This window comes from Rattus norvegicus, chromosome 2 (assembly GCF_036323735.1).
Source record: "Rattus norvegicus strain BN/NHsdMcwi chromosome 2, GRCr8, whole genome shotgun sequence".
Lineage (NCBI taxonomy): Eukaryota > Metazoa > Chordata > Mammalia > Rodentia > Muridae > Rattus > Rattus norvegicus.
The window spans coordinates 8,600,162-8,616,515 of record NC_086020.1 but is presented as its reverse complement, the minus strand read 5'-3'; the positions used below and the strand labels follow the sequence as shown (position 1 = coordinate 8,616,515).

Sequence of the window (16,354 nt, the reverse complement as noted above, 5' to 3'; positions counted from 1 at the left end):
TAAATGGGTGGAACTAGACAAGGCCATATTGAGCAAGGCAATCCAGACACAGAAAGACAAACTTTGCATATTCTGTCTCATTGGCTCCTAACTCCAAATATTCAGAAGTGAATACATAGCCTGTATTAACTACAGAAATAGGACAGGAAGAGGTGAATGTCACTCCTTGACTTGTGGTCCACCTCCTCCACCTTTGCCACACTGATCACTCAGAATTCTTCTGTCAGTTGGTCTACTTCTGAAAAGCTTTACCACTGCACTGAGTTTACCTAGATAACCCAATATCCACTTTGTAAGGGAAAACGATGGACAACTTAAATTTCCCTTGGACTTAATTTTCTATTTGTCATATACCATATAATACTCCTAGGTTCCAGGAAGAATCCTACCCTGCTCTGCTGGGTATTCACTGAACTTGTTTCTTCAGCACCACATTTGGAATAAATATTAATGTCACGTTTGTTTAATAAAGTCCTTGATGTGTCAGCAAGAATTATTAATTTTATTAAGTCTTTGTATATTGGTTCCTCAAAATTAACCAGATTGGGCTATCAATTTGCTAACTATCCATCAAGTAAAACGCCAGGTAATATCTGTTGTCAACAATATAATTTGAACTTATAAACAAAAAGTTAGATTTCTGGAAAACATGTATTTCAAGATGTTCCTGATGAAATTCTTCATTATTAAGACTTGGAAGATCAGTATATCTTACGAAAAATTATTATTTTCCTTCCAAAAGTTACTTCATTGTGGAACAGAATTATATTTCTGTAAAATGATAAGTCAAAGCATAAGACAGAGCAAGAAGTTTATAGCAACAGTAGGAAGCTATGAGATGACCTGTGCCCAGGCTACACTAAGAAGCTACCACTTGTTTGCTAAATTCTGGTCAAGCGTCAATGCATAATAGCCACAATTATCTGAGCAGATTTTGAATACTTGACCAACTACCTGCAAATATAAGGCTATATTTTGTTCACTTATTTTAGCTAAAGCTACATATCAAAGCATACTGAGAATGGGAGCAGATCTGAAATTTATTTTCCTTTCATTAGGACAGACATTGAACACATTTATAATACAAAAACAATGCAGTTATTTCATTAATTTTGTTAGTTTTAGAAAATTCAAATTTTCTTTTAAAGGGTATTGCATTAATGAGATGGTACTGAAAGTTTTTTATATTTAATTTTAATTTATATTGCAATAAATATTTAGATAAAATTCTGTAAAAAATAATTTAAAAAAGACAAGCTCTAGAGGTCAACACAAGAATATAAAAAATTCAAGGCCAACTTACAGTACAGAGGGAGACCTTGCTTCAAAACAGAGGGCTGGGGACATAGAACTGAGTCGTGTCCTCCCAACCACCCCCGCTGAACAGTGAGGGCATACTTCTGTAACCACAGTGCTGAGGATGCAGAGACAAGCAGACGCCTAGAGCTTGCAGGCCAGTCAAGTTAGCTAAATCAGTAAGTGACAGATTCAGTTAGTGAGCCTGTCTGGGGAAGAAAGGCCACAGAAAAACTGAGAAAGACACCTAGCATTGACCTGTGTGGCTTCCATATGTATAGTCACACCCACATGCACAGGTGCACCATACAAACACAGACAAAAAAACCTTAGAGACACCCTACACATCCTTACCTACACTCTTACAGGCATAACTGCATAACTGTCAAAAAATAAAAATAAAAACAGTAACAAAAAATAAAAGAACAAAAACCATTCTCTGAAGGTTTTCAGTAATTCTTGAGTATAAGTGACCCCCTATCACCAACATGTGAGACGTGATAGGTTAACAACTGACAAAGTCCCAGGACAGGATTAAGTAATGCTAATCAGAAGAATGAACACCAGCCAAAAAGGCATTGCAGGAACAAAGCATTGTGCTGACCTTACACAACCAGCTCACAATGGACCTCTCTCCCAGATTGCAGAAACAGATTAGCTCACTTTAAGCAACAATGGCATACCTCACCAATATATCTGAGAGAAAACATGAATGCATACATACTAGAGAAAGAAACAACACATCTACAACATTTCAAAGAATGTTCTATGTGATTAAACAAACCTTGTATTCTAAAAGTAAAAATGTATGATGAGCTAAGATTAAAAGGAAAGAAAGAAAACTAGGTAAAGAAATGTCATAATATAATTACACAATAAATATCATACCATATCATTCAAAAGACCCATATTATTGAAAATTTAGACCTCAGCATAACAAGCATGAAATCTTTCTAAAGCTCATGATTTGGAATTAGGTGAACTCCAGATTTACACTGTTAGATTACCTGTGCCTCCCTGAGAGAAAAACAGGAAGACTCAAGTGGAAGTTGCTGAATATGAGAGACAAGCAGAGTCTTTCACACCCAGAGGCCAGGGTGAGGGAAGAATTCTTTTGAATAGTGAAAGCCTCAAGGGGAGTGCTTGTCATGTCCACACACTGGTATGTGCCAGGTAGAAAAATCAAGAAGCCTCTTCTGGAAAGCGTGTTGTAAACCACAGAGTCTACATTTTCACTCTGAAGAGGTAGTCTTGAGTTAGTTACAGGTCCAGAGAAACCTGTAACACCTCAGCCTTCATGTCTTCCTGAAGATAAAGAGGTTTATCTAAATCACTTGCTTTGTGCCTCATGATTCACAGTAACACATCTTAAGTTGTGAAGACACACTCACCTAAAACAAAAGGCTCCTAATCTCTGAGGTGACAGTTAGAAATTACTAGGTAAAAAGCACAGCACTGATGCATCTACACAACTACTTTAAAAACAAAGACAAGAGCTAGAAAAATAATAATTTTTATTTTATTTTAGCAAGTATTACTCTGTGTACAGGAGTAAATGGGTAACATGCATACTAATATTATTCAGATGAGAAAAATTGATTAGTTTTCTAATAAAGTTTTCTATAAAAACTTTGTTGTTTTGCATTTGGGAGAACAGAGTCTCACCATACCCTCTATGCTACGTTCAAACCTGTGTGACTCCTGCTTCATCCTCTAGGACCTGAGATTACAGGTATGAGAAGCATCCCTGGCTAAACTTTTACTTTTTGGCTACTTGAATACAGAAATTTAGGTAACAATTTGTTGTCCTTCTTGACATCTGCTTCTAGGTAAACTCCAACAAACAATGTGCTTGCAGCGCCAGCCACCGCATTGAATTCTGTGCATGCATCATTTATTTAACCTCCACAAAGGTGTTATGAACACATCACTGTTATCTCTATTTTATAAATAAGGATAACAAGTAAAAAGAAACTAAGAATTAGGATTTAAATCAGAATCCATATGACTTCAATTATTTGTCCCACTTTATTTAAAACAGTAACTTTACTTTTTAAAAAGCAGAACTATATAAACCCCCAATAAAAACCTTTAGGGTTATTGGTAGATTTTATACATTATTACATTTAACTTAGAAAATCCACAGAGGTACCATTATATTACTATTTGATAGAAAGTATATCTCACGGAACTTAAATAACACTTTCAGATAATAATTTAATAAGTTTAATATATTATTGCTCGAGTTCTCTCTGAAATCAACTCTATTATACTGTATGGCCTAATTAAGGATACAAACACCAGTTTAGTATGAACTATCACTACTTCTGTTATGGAGTACACAAAGGCACACTAAGGTCTAACCTTGGTCTCCGTATTTTGCTTTGGTGTTAGGCTTTGTGAACCAAATAGTAAAATCGCTACTTGAACATAACTGTTGGAAAGTAGGGATGCAAGTAGTGAGTACGTTGATGTGTGTGAGGAGGACATTACCTGTAAGCAGTGACCATGCTAAATTCAGAATACTCATCTGACCAAGAAGCTCATCTGGCACTTGGATGAGCCTTCCTACCTCACTACCAACTACAGTATGCTTTCACTCAATTCACAGAACTGTGTAAGAGACTAAAAAGACCGTAGGAAGCCAAGATGGCTGTCCCACTTGTGTGCACTGAGGGAAGCCTGCCAAATACTCCGTAGGCTTGCTTAATTTCACTCTTTTCTTTAGAAACACATATATTCTAGAAGTGCATGAAGGTTAGCAATTACTCAAGAACTTATAAGTCTACCCATACACATGCATGCACATACACACATCACACAAATGTGCATGAATAGTAAAAGATGCTTAGCTGAAGTCATGGACTGACAATAACTACTTCATCTCTTTGAATGGTTCAAAAGAAACTGGCCATACTGAGTGTTTATGGAAGAGAAAACACCAAGGTTAGGTGACTTTGTGAGATATGCAGAAGTAGACCAAGAATGGGGGAAAGTATGGGCGGAACTCACACTCATATTTTGGTTGTTTAGCCATGTGCCCTTTACTACATCCCATGGTACAAAAAATCTTTTTCCCAGCTCTTATAAAAATACCATTCATTCACAACCTAAAAAGTTAAAATTGCATTATGCACACAATGTGATTTCTTTCATTCATACAAGGTACTATTTAGGTTGATTTTAGGGAGGACAAGAAGAGTATAAAGAGACTAATCCAGTACCCTGTACATCTTCTGAATTCTAAGTTTAAACATAATTAGATCTAATTACATATAAGTTATATAAAATTAATTATGAGGGGAGTAGAAAGAGGCTAACATCTTAGTATGTATCCCTTTAAATTGTCTGAATTTTAGATTTTAAATAAAATTAGTAAAAATTAATAATTTGATAATTTGAGTCATACTATATGTATAAATGACACATGTGATCATTTCTCTTTATTTTATTTGTTACAAGTGAGTAGATATAAAAGACAAAAGATTTTATTACAAAACTTTTTATTATACATTCAAATATTTATTTTACTATCATTTAGCAGTAGGGTGTCTATATAAAAGTGATAACACACTCTTAAGACTAAAGACACGTGCTCCACTATGTTCATAGCAGCCTTATTTATAATAGCCAGAAGCTGGAAAGAATCCAGATGCCCTTCAACAGAGGAATGGATACAGAAAATGTGGTACATCTACACAATGGAATATTACTCAGCTATCAAAAATAATGACTTTATGAAATTCGTAGGCAAATGGTTGGAACTGGAAAATATCATCCTGAGTGAGCTAACCCAATCACAGAAAAACACACATGGTATGCACTCATTGATAAATGGCTATTAGCCCAAATGCTTGAATTACCCTAGATGCACAGAACACATGAAACTCAAGACGGATGATCAAAATGTGAATGCTTCATTCCTTCTTTAAAAGGGGACAAGAATACCCTTGGCAGGGAATAGAGAGGCAAAGATTAAAACAGACACAGAAGGAACACCCATTCAGAGCCTGCCCCACATGTGGCCCATACATATAGTCACCCAATTAGACAATATGGATGAAGCAAAGAAGTGCAGGCCTACAGGAACCAGATATAGATCTCTCCTGAGAGACACAGCCAGAATACAGCAAATACAGAGGTGAATGCCAGCAGCAAACCACTGAACTGAGAACAGGACCCCCGTTGAAGGAATCAGAGAAGAAACTGGAAGAGCTTGAAGGCGCTCGAGACCCCTTATGAACAACAATGCCAAGCAACCAGAGCTTCCAGGGACTAAGCCACTACCTAAAGACTATACATGGACTGACCTTGGACTCTGACCTCATAGGTAGCAATGAATATCCTAGTAAGAGCACCAGTGGAAAGGGAAGCCCTGGGTCCTGCTAAGACTGAACCCCCAGTGAACTAATTGTTGGGGGGAGGGCGGCAATGAGGGGAGGATGGGGAGGGGAACACCCATAAAGAAGGGGAGGGGGATGGATTAGGGGGATGTTTGCCCGGAAACCGGGAAAGGGAATAACACTCGAAATGTAAATAAGAGATACTCAAGTTAATAAAAAAAAAAAAAAAAAGAAAGAAAAAAAATAGAAAAAAAAAAAAACTAAGTAGTGTGCGGGGCCCTAAAGTTCATTGTATAGCAACAAAGTCATTAAAAGATTCACGGAATAAGCAAACAAGTAGGTCACAAGATAAACTGTTGACTATTAAATACTTTTATTTTTAAAGCACACACACATAAACCTGAAATAATGTGGAAGATATGCTGAGTAGGTATCTCTGAATGGGGTTAATGAGCAGGTTTTCATTTCCTTCTTTTTGGCTTATTTGTGTGTTGCAAATATTTCTGTGAGACATTAACCTTCAGGAGAGAAGGAAAAAGAACAAGGGAAAATAAGTGCCAATTCAACCCTGCACACCTGTGGTCACACACACAAATCAATGTCCACAGTGAAAAGCCTAACATCTTCAAACATGCACACACTGTGCCTACAGTGACCTTGACCTCCAACTTCACCTTCGCTTCTGCCAGCCTTCACTATCCAATGTATCCAAATGACTTGTGACCGTTCTCTTGTGACCACTCTTTCCTTTTATCCCCTTGCAGAATCCTCACTAAGCCTACACTCCTCCATATTTTTCTTTATCAAGACTTTCTTCATCAGTATCCAGGAAGCAAACTGTTTACTCTGCATGACACTACAATGTTTTTCAGTAGCAATGTTTGTAAATGACATCTGTAATAACTATTTCTATATAGAACTTCATGTCGTAGTACAGTGGAAGTAAGGAGATTCTGTATCCTATCTAATTGATAATGCAGGGTTATCTCCATCAATATTCTTTTAAAGATTTTAAGCACTTTTTGTACTAGATGTATAAGGAGTGCTTTGTTTGCTTATGTAAATCACATGAGCGCCTGATGCCTGCAGAGTTCAGAAATGGATGTGGAATCCCCTTCAAATGTGCTACAGGTAGTTCTAAACCACAATGAGGGTGCTGGAAACCAAGCCCAGGTCCTCTGCAAGAGCCATCCTCAGCACCTGCATCAATCTAAATCCCAAAAGACTAAGGAAGAATACAAAAATCTCTATTGTTTGGATGTCCACTGTGAGTCAGGCTGAGTACACCTTTACCATACCAACTCACATGATTTTTGTAGCATTCCTGTGGGTCCACTATACAGAAGCTCAGAAAGGTCTCCTGACTATTTGTGTAGAAGCTGTTTTAAAAAAATAAAAAGGCTCATAATTAAGATTCAAAATGCCCAAAACTTTAATCTTGTCCATTTCATTACACTGCTCCTTGGGGAATGACAGACACAGTACACACAAAGCCCCACTGACCAAGGTTTTCTAATACACTAAAACTGCTATCAAGTAATATATTATCTATCCAACGAGGTGGAGAAATTCCTTTATATACTATAATATGTATGATATTGGTAAACTGCCATGTGCTATTTGAGCTCCTTGAAAAGTAGGGTTACCTGCATTTCTCTTGGCCCATACATGGTGCCTTTAAGAACAGCTACAAGGCAAACTACTTTCTTTTTTTATTTATTGGTTATTTTATTTATTTACATCTCAAATGTTATCCTCCTCCCCAGTTTCAAAAGTTGTTATTGTTGTTTCTTTCATGATATAAAAAAGTGAACTACGGGAATGAGAAGGCAGAAGTTTAGCTCTGGAAAGCTCATCTTTGGAAAAATCTAGTTGACTGCCTTGACTTCTTCAGTTGGTTCTACTTCATGCTGTGGGAACCTATGTTGCTGATGTTATCTCTATCTGCAACTATCTGTTCCTTTACTTAGAAGATTCACGCAAGGCGTGGGGGTCAGTAACTCCAGCTGAGTGCCTTAAAGGGCCTTTCCCAGTCAGTTTTGCCTATATGTTTTGAACACTTAGTTTGATGATATTTTGTTACTTACGTATCTCTTGCTATATATTTTTATTTTAGGTTGATAAATAATAAACTTACTCATTCAAATCTGAAAGTACAGCTATCGTAGATCATTCTCTGTAGCTAAAAAAACATATGCATCAAAGCTAGGCCAGGATTAAAACCTAACTGGAGGTAATATGACAATTTTGTTAAGAGTATAGCCTGGAGACGCACTGGTTCAAATCATAGGTTTGGTACTTATTAACTGTTTGTAAACTTGGATAATGTACAAAGCTACTCCTGCCTCAACTTTATCGTCTGTAAAAGAAGCATAATACCCCTATTACTGTGATGACTGAAGATCACATTGCATAGGAGACAGCAGGCAACCATAAATAATTGACATTTATAAGTAAATATATAAAAATGTGTGTCTGAATTGCTGCCTTTAGAGTTAGCTCGTCCTCTAGAATTCATTTATCTTTGAGTTAAAATAATAAAATTGGCCAGTGACCAGAATTTATATTATTCACAACTGAAAATAGGCTTTAAATCTCGTAATCACCAAAGTTTAATTACATTAAAGTACACATTGATTGACTTCTAATGCAATGTATTATTGTACCTAAGTCAGAAATGAATGATTTTTGATCTGTGTTCTTTTTGAAAATCTCTTTCTCTCCCTCTCCCTCTCCCTTTTCCTCCCTCTCCTTTTATGTGTGTGTGTGTGTGTGTGTGTGTGTGTGTGTGTGTGTGTGTGAGAGAGAGAGAGAGAGAGAGAGAGAGAGAGAGAGAGAGAGAGAATTCACATACAACACATATGCAGATACCTGCAGAAGCCAGAAGAGGACATTGGAGCTGGAGTTACAGAGCCATTGTAAGCCACCAGATGTGGGTACAGAGAAACAACTTCAGAATTCTAAATGAATAACAAGAATCCTTCCATCTCTACAGCCTGTTTTGCTGTTTGCTTTTTTTTTTTTTTTTGGTCTTGTTTTGTTTTATTCTGTTTTTGAGACCAGGTAAATGACAGCTAGCTCTGACTAGTCTTGAGTGTCTAAGATGTGACCTAGTGGCCTTGAACCACTAATGCTCCTGCTCCTGTCTCCCAAACACATGGAGTCACAAGCACATGCTAACATGATAGGTAAATACAGTAAAGAGCCAGAGTCAGGTATACAATTTCATATGTCTATGTTACAACCTCTCAATTGCAATATAAAATGTATGCAAAGGATTTTCTTTTATAAGTACTTAACAGTAAATATAAACTACTAGGCAGAAGATAAACACCTATGAGCATTCATGAACTGCTATATGAATGTGAGTCACAAATAGGAATAGTGATTTTTTTAAAGCTAGTTATTATACGTAAAGAACATAAAATCTCCCTAAAAGCACGTATAACGTTTAAGATATAAGTTTAAAAAAAAAAAACAATAAGGTGACAATATTTGTAACACTCAGTGATTAATCAAACAGGAGGTTAGAAAGATCAACATGCTTACTTAAATATAGTTTTACTCTCAAAAGACAAAAGGGCACTTGTCTGATGCTTCGGGGCTTTTAATTGAATATATGGCACTTTTCTTTTTAAAAAGATTTGTTTACACATGTATTTTATGTATATGGTTTTTTGTCTGCATGTATACCTGCACACCAGAAGAGGTCATAATCCCATTTTACTGCAGTTATAGCCAGTTGTGAGCTACCATGTGGGTGCTGGGAATCGAACTCATGACCTCTTGAAGAGCAGAGTGTTCTTAATCACTGTTGCATCTCTTTAGCCCCATTGTATTTTTCTTTATGGCTGACTCTAGACCTCTTTTGGGATTGACTGATTTCGAGAAATAGGAAAAAAGTGATGAATGAATAACAAGGTGATGAGTGAACTCCCCGGAGGAAACTGCATTAGTCAAAAGTAACACTTTAAGATTCATTATGTGACACCTTTTGGGTCTTTGAATAAATGAGCATCTTTCCTCAAACTAGATATCTGTCAGAAGTAATTTCTATTTACAACTCCTCTGGGTAACTCCAAATCTCCATCCAAAGTTGTCCTGAATTATTCACAGTCAAAAGAGTTTGGAGTAAAGTCAGAGCATTCATTCCTTTCTGAAAGTATACCTTTCAAGAAACCAGGGTGACCAAACCTTGTGAATAGGAGACAGTAGAAACACTGCTGGATCACTGGCACAGAACCAGTTGTCTTCGGCCTTGCCTAGGAACGCTTGGGGACCCAAGATTGACTTCCACGTTGTAGACAGATCAAGGGAATGAAGACAGTAGGCAGGATCCTAGGGCCTTCTCCAGCCTCTAGGAGGATCAGGCACCACAGGAATGGATGGGGATTTAGGGGTCAACTCCTGTCCACTTCTGGGTCCTACCAACATGCGGCAGGTAGCCGACGGCCCGAAGGAGAAGAGAGGGAAAAGTCACTTACCAGTTTCTCTCTGTGGCGCGGATCCTGCAAGGGCCTCACGCGCTGGCTAGAATCCAGCAGTCCACAGCTCAGAGAACCCTGACGACCGCTCGAGAGCGTCACTGACAACCACCCGGAAGTAGTAAACTGCTTCCGGGGACGCCGAGCGCGCGGCGGGAAATTATTTCCTAGAACCCAGATTATTGGAGCTGTGAGTACTACCGTGGTAGTCTTCGCCCTACCGCCGCCACCGGCAGCGCCACACGAAGAAAACAGCCCTGAAGTTTCTTTCAGCCGGGAAGGTAAAGCGCCTCAGCTCGGAAGACGCCATTTACCACGTTCTCGGGCAGCGCCTCTGACATCCTAGCTGGGCCGCGGAGGAGCTCGCGCTTTCCACAGCCGCGGTTCCTTCATGGCGAACTCGAGGCCCGCGCTGGCTCCTTTGGCCTGCTCGGCCGGATCCCGCAGACAGGTCCCTGGTGACCTCCGCAGCGCGCTCAGGCCGCTGCCTGATGCCGGGGCTCCGGGCGCTAGGCCGCCAGCGTCTCCAGTTTCCATAGAGCCGTCTAGGCTACCTCATCCCCTTGCCGGCTCCTGGACACCTTCAAACCTTAGCTTCCTTGAAGGTGGCAGGGATTCCCAGGGCCTGCCTTTCATTAAGAGAAAAATCGAGACATTCTTTCTCTCGAGTAGAATTGTTTTTCACACTGAAACGAAATGAGCTTTTATCTCAGCGATATTGTAGGTTTTGAAGAGCAGCGCGCGCACACCTTTCCTAAAGGCAGGGTCTGTGTTCCTGGGGTTCTGTCTGCTGCCTGAGTACCGGGACAACTCTTGAGTGATCAAGCAGAAATGTATTCCACTTCCAAGGTCTGGCTAAATTGACAAATAGTGATTTGCCTTAATACTCCAAATCGAGATTTGGGACCTGTGGTCGATGGAACTTAATTTTAAATTCCCCAAGCTCTTTTGTGACAAATGACTATCCTCTACAGAGGAGAAAAAGGGGAAAAAAATTCTTTTGAGACATTGGAAATGAACTGGATTCACAATATACAATTAACTTCTGTTTGTTTCTCTGTCACAACCCAGGTCTTACGTTGATTTTCAAGCTCTTCCTGTGAATGGAATGTTTCTTGTTTTTTCTAGGAGTTCAGAACATAGCTGATCACTCGAGTAGATTTGTGTGAGAAGAAATGTGATTATTTGTAAATTAACATCAAGAATTTCGTTTCTTGAGTCAGAATGTTGAATCACTCAAATGTTTAGATTTAATGTAGATTAATATTCACTAAGCAATTAAACTTCTATTGGACCTGTTTCCAAAGTTGAGATTTTTCTCATGCTTCATGGACTTAGGTGAAGATCAGTTATGTAATTTAGAATATTTTTGCTTTTGTAAAGCAGGAAGCTTAGATCATGGCAGTGTATGAAATAGTAGTTTGTTTTAATTCCTTTTCATAATCAAAATTAAGAGCAGTTAAAATTCCATTCCATGCATTCACAATTTCCATGGATGACTCTTTGATTTTTAGGAACCCAATAGTATTTTCATTTTATTTCTTAGCTATATTATTTTACAAATCTTTCCAATGCTTTAAAAACCATGTTAAAAATGAATTCAGTTCTCCATAAGGTTAAAATCATAAAGCCAAAGGAGACTGAAGAATCTTTCAGAACTGTAGTTGAACATCACCTGTTCCTTTAATTGATTATAGCAAGATTATTTTGAATTTTAAAATATTTTATTTTTAATAATAAAATATGTTTGAAAATTTTCAATAATTGACCCAAATCTGTTTTGAAAGAAAAAATAATAGAAATTTTTACCAAAAGAAAAGTAATAGTTCTCTTTAGAATATTCCTAGAAATGAGTGAATATTTTAGACATTGGTATTATGTTTTTGAAAATGATGAAAAATTAAGTTTTTTTTCATTTTGTTGCTCTAAATGTCTCCTTCCCCATGTAGTAGATTCTCTCTCATATTACCTTCCTGTTGTACTGATAGAAAATAGATTGCTTTGTAAAATTGCCTCAAAAAATTGTTTAAGAGAAGTAGATTAAATCTAAAATTTAAGCCAGGTTGCCATTGTAGAAAAGGCATAACCTTTCCATAGTAACAGGCTTATCTTTGAGTCTTGGTTTCAATATTTATACAAAGATTGAATCCTCAAGGTAGTTTTCTTTATTTTTTTCTCTACCCGTGGTACCAGGGATTGACTAGGTATTTATTTCCTTATCTAGCTTAAATTAGGTGTAATTTCTAGCATTTTTACCAGTATGTTGTATTCTCATCTATATTTAGGTAGATACAGTAAATAAATATATATGAAGTGTATAGACTTGTAGATCATACTATGTCCTTAATAAGAATTAAATTAATCATTTTAATTAATTAATCTTAGAATAGTGTTTTTCTTACAGAAAGCTGTCTTTGTACAGTTTGCTTCCTAAGGACTCCTTTAATCCTAAATTAAAAGTTTTAGTCCAGCCAGCACCATATATGGTGTTGGATAGATGGGAGTATTTCTACATTTTTCTTCAGGCGCCTACTATTTTTTCTTACCATAGTATCATTTTGTTAATTGTCTGTTGTCAAAATCTCCATTAAAGGAATTAATGACTACTCCTTTTCCTAGACTCAATAATATTTCAGAAATCTCATCACTAGAGACTTGGAGTTTTTTGTTTCGGTTTATCTTTTGTGTGTTGGTTATAGAGTGAACCTAGTCTTACACATGCTACGTAGATATTATAGCATTGAGCTCCATCCCCAATCCCTCCATACCTCAGTTAAATAATTAGTCATATTGTGGAAAGGTGGGACAGGAAGTAAGATTACTTCTTTTCATATTTATTTTGTGTGTGCCTGTGAATATATGTTCTATCTGGGTATTTAAGCTAAATCAGGTCTTTAGGCTTGGTGGCAAGAGCCGTTACCTGCTGAGCCATCTCCTTGCCACTAACATGTTTTAAAACAAATTTCAAAGGTCTGGTTCCTAGGCCAGGATTCTAACACTCCACCTGGAATTAAACAGTTCAAAACCAGCAGAATATCACTCACATAGTATGAGTACTAAGATAGGAATATATGCTTTGCAGCATTGTAAAGCAGAAATCCAGAGCTTTGGCCATAGTCAATTTCATTGTAATTTTAAGTTTAAATTCAATTTCAGTTAAATCTTTGAAATTTTGAATTCAAAGCAGTGAAATTAACTATCTGGAGACTTGTATATGCTTTGTAAAAGACATTATAATACAGAATAGGAAAGATTTGTCCTCACTTGTTCCAGGGACTTTGTTAGGCACCCTGGCTTCTCTTTTCTGAAGCAATTTTTTAGCCAACTGTTGATCCTACCGTCTCACCTACCCCACTTGCCTATCTTGTCCCATAGGGTCTCACTTTGTGTCCATGCTGACCTGTCTTGTAGTCATTGTTCTGCCTCAGCCTGAAACCTTTGTTGTATTACCTATATCCCTGCCTTGATTTTGTTGTCGTTGTTGTTTTGGGGGATTTGTTTGTTTTTGAGACAGAGTCTCATTGTAGCTGTTGTTGATTTGGAACTCACAATGTAGACCAACCACTCTGGCTTAAATCAGAGACCCACCTGCCTCTGCCTCCCAAGTGCTGGAATTAAAGCTGTACTCCAGCATGCCTGACTGTTTCTGCTTTTCTTTATAAATTTTCTTTTTAACATATTGTAGCTCCATTCTTCAAACATGTTCCAGTGCTGGCATATTGTAAAGAATTCAAATGTTCTATTTAAAAACTTAGGATAGAATATACATGATCACAGTAATGAGAACTGTAGGTTTCCTGGTGCTTCTGGCTGACACCAACTGTCAAAGAATTACAGGCATCAAGGATAGGCCATGGTGAGAGATATTTTAAGAAAGTCCACACCACAGCAACAGTTGCTCACTGTATAAAGGGGCAGCTGTGTTCATAGGCACTGTCTCCTTAGTTTTGTGCTTTGTATGGTTCAGGGCAAGTACATTTTAAAGAATTTTTAGTAGGAAGTCTTTAAAATACTACTACAAAGAACTTTTATAACTAGAAATGTAGTGATGTAAATTATTATAAAGATAAACATTTAGTTACTAAAAATGGATGGTCTCTTTTCTCCTCTTTTAAGTAATATTGTCCTCTGTGTTGGTGCTTGGAGGTTCATATCTACCCGTCTCTTACTGCCCCCTCAGCTGGGAAGATATGTAATGTTTCTAGAAATGCTGCTGGTATTAACTGTTATGGAATGCTTGTTCTTTCCTGATTTAAAGATCTTTAGAAGCAAGCTCTCAGTTCTCCATACTTCAGAACATACCACCTACATAAAATTCAATCCCACTTCAATTGCCTTGCTTTTTGACATACAGAGTTAAAAATCATGGCTTCCTCTCAAAACTGGCTTGAGATCTATAAAAAACACTGGTTAACTACCAAGACAGTATTTATAGATACATTGAATTTTACTTGGTTATTTCTAAAACAATGTATCATTTTCCAAATAAAATTATTAACGGGTTTGCTTAAGTAATTCCTTGGAGTTTATAAAACGTGGCTTTCTCTCCTAATTACAGGCTATATAATACAAATGTATTTTCTTGCATTAAGGGCATGTTTGTAGTGTTCTCTTTTAACTCATTAACACATCATGCTGTTGTTTACTGTTTTCTTAATCATGCAGGATATGGAAAAACTAGAACTCTTATATATGAAATGCATCCATAGTCTATATTACCATGTTTATGTAACATTAAGTGTCCCATGTAGTCATGTATATTTAATGTCATATGCAATCTTTGTCATATAGTATGATATTCAGAAATATTGCTATGTTATATCTCAGGTTAATAACATAATTACAAAAGGCAATTAAATTAGTCTTGCCTTTCTAAAAACCTTTCCAAGGTTTATAGTTCTCTGAAAGTTAACTAAAACACCTCCTGTTTTTCTGATAAACTTGTGAATAAATGTCTTACTTTCTGATTTGTTTTTGAACATGTATGTGTTCATACTGTTTGAATCAAGATATTGTGTTTTATCACTTTGGTTTCTTCCTTTTCCTGATTTACATGAAAAGTTTCTGTTTCATATTATTTTCAAAATAAGGAAATTACTTTAAAAATAATTTTGTGTTTTCTGCTGCTGTATATAGTTAGTCTTATTTTCATTATTATGAGACATTGTTTAGCAGAAAATGTTGCTAAATATGTGCAGCTGATTATTGCCATCAAAAGGTATACTATAAAGACAAGATTTATGGTTAAAAAACTTATATATGCATATATATATATAAATAATTTCAATACAATCTAATGCTTTAACAATTTATACCTCAAAACAAAATATATTAAAATGTCACTTAATTCAGAATTTGAAGTAGCAATTGCTGATATGAAAAGAGCAGAGTATAATAGATGTTCTTTTATTTCTATATAACATGTAATTTTCATAAAGCATAATGCAATGTTTAAAGGCAACTTGTTGGCAATGGGGTTACAGCAATTTTATATTTACTCCTTTTTGATTATTGGGGATAACAAGACATGGGAATTGATTGCAGTGTCCCTTTCATAGTAGGCAAGTGCTTGAATCCTAAGCTTCACTCTGTCCCTATCCCAATCACAGTTATTCCATAACAGTTTTAATGCCTCATGTTTTCAATAGGTAAGATTTTAAGTTTTAAAAACTACTCTAATTCTTCTCCTTTTTGTAATATTTTTTAAAATGGCCTGCTAACTAGTTTTGAAAATTTTTACTTATAAATACATAGAAAAAAATACAATTTGGAAAATACATACTATTTTTAAAAATCATAGCCTCTCATAACTGGTTTTTGAGATCTATAAAAACATTGGTCAAATACCAAGACAATTGTTTTAGATACATTGAATTCTACTTGGTTATTTCTAAAACAATGTATCATTTTCTAAATAAAAATTACTAAAAGATTTTCTTAAATCCTTTAAATTAATTAAAACAGCTTTCTCCCCTAGTTACAGGCATATGCTGTATAATACAAGTGCACTATGTGGGTTTAGATATTTTTGAAACTAATGTTTTTTCATAAACTACATTCTTTATAAAATTCATCTATATTGCTAGTCTGTGTTATTTGGTATTGTCATTCAAGCATTACCTATATTAACCTTGAAAATAATTTTTAGAATTAATACAGTAAAAAGATCCTTGCTCAAGGAAATAATTGTGTCTTTATTGATCCTAGAATTTTATAAATATATTTTTTCAT

General features: G+C 36.3%; 2 protein-coding genes across 18 annotated transcripts in view; one reads left to right on the top strand and one right to left on the bottom strand.

Moving 5' to 3' along the window:
* Kiaa0825 (KIAA0825 homolog) overlaps nt 1-10,259 on the bottom strand; it is a 561,052-nt gene extending 550,793 nt beyond the window's left edge. For 11 of the 15 annotated variants that reach the window (XR_005501450.2, XR_005501452.2, XM_017591153.3 and 8 more), the window contains exon 1: nt 10,124-10,259. The gene's annotated coding sequence lies outside the window, so the exon portion shown is untranslated. The remainder of the gene's footprint in view (nt 1-10,123) is intronic. The other 4 variants (XM_017591157.3, XM_063281467.1, XM_063281465.1 and 1 more) reach the window with 3 other exon arrangements.
* Nucleotides 10,260-10,264: 5 nt separating this feature from the next.
* Nucleotides 10,265-16,354, top strand: part of Slf1 (SMC5-SMC6 complex localization factor 1) — a 107,476-nt gene continuing 101,386 nt past the window's right edge. For 2 of the 3 annotated variants that reach the window (XR_010063587.1, XM_063281459.1), the window contains exon 1: nt 10,265-10,404. The gene's annotated coding sequence lies outside the window, so the exon portion shown is untranslated. The remainder of the gene's footprint in view (nt 10,405-16,354) is intronic. The other variant, NM_001106400.1, reaches the window with a different exon arrangement.